At 67.4% G+C, this 617-nt stretch overlaps 1 protein-coding gene across 1 annotated transcript in view; it reads right to left on the reverse strand.

Annotated features, from left to right (window-relative positions):
• Positions 1-617, reverse strand: part of SNX27 (sorting nexin family member 27) — a 22,920-nt gene that overhangs the window by 692 nt on the left and 21,611 nt on the right. The window lies entirely within an intron of this gene.

Consider the following 617-nt stretch of genomic DNA (forward strand, 5'->3'; position numbering starts at 1 on the left):
GGAGCTGCGAGGCCGGGGAGCCAGCTCCCGCAGGAGGGGGCTCGCAGCCAAACCACCATCCTAGACCCCGAGAGTTCCCCCCAAAGGGGTCCTCCGGGAGCGGGGAGCCCTCCCAGTACCGATGCACGTTGCATCCCGGCTCGGGTCCCCAGTGCTCGCCCTGGGCTCTAACTCCCCGCTGCCGCATCCCGGCCCGCCGCGAGCTCCCGGCTGACAACCGGGACGGCAGGAGGGGAGAGGATCTACCCCGCACGCACGGCTGCGAGTCTCCCCTGTGCTAAGGGCTCCCACAGGGCGGGCGCCTTTGCTGGGGAAAGCCAGGTCTTACAGGAGCAGAGGGGGTTTAGGCAGCCATTCCTAGACGGGGATTTGCTGCGGCCCTGACCGAGCAGCAGGTTTTGGGCTCAGGGGAGCCACCCACCAGGTCCAGCTGAGCCAGGATGATCTTGCTGCCCTCCTTCTCTGGGCCAGCTCTGATCCCAGATGGGAGAAGATCCCAGAGGGCGAGGGATGGTCCTGCAGCATCCCACGCATCCCACCTGCACACTCCCATGTCCTCGGTGCAGGACCCCATCTCCACGGCCGGCTTCAGGGCTGCTGAAGTTACCACCCCCCCC

The sequence above is a fragment of the Pygoscelis adeliae genome, unplaced genomic scaffold (genome assembly GCF_000699105.1).
Source record: "Pygoscelis adeliae isolate BGI_AS28 unplaced genomic scaffold, ASM69910v1 Scaffold890, whole genome shotgun sequence".
Classification (NCBI taxonomy): Eukaryota; Metazoa; Chordata; class Aves; order Sphenisciformes; family Spheniscidae; genus Pygoscelis; species Pygoscelis adeliae.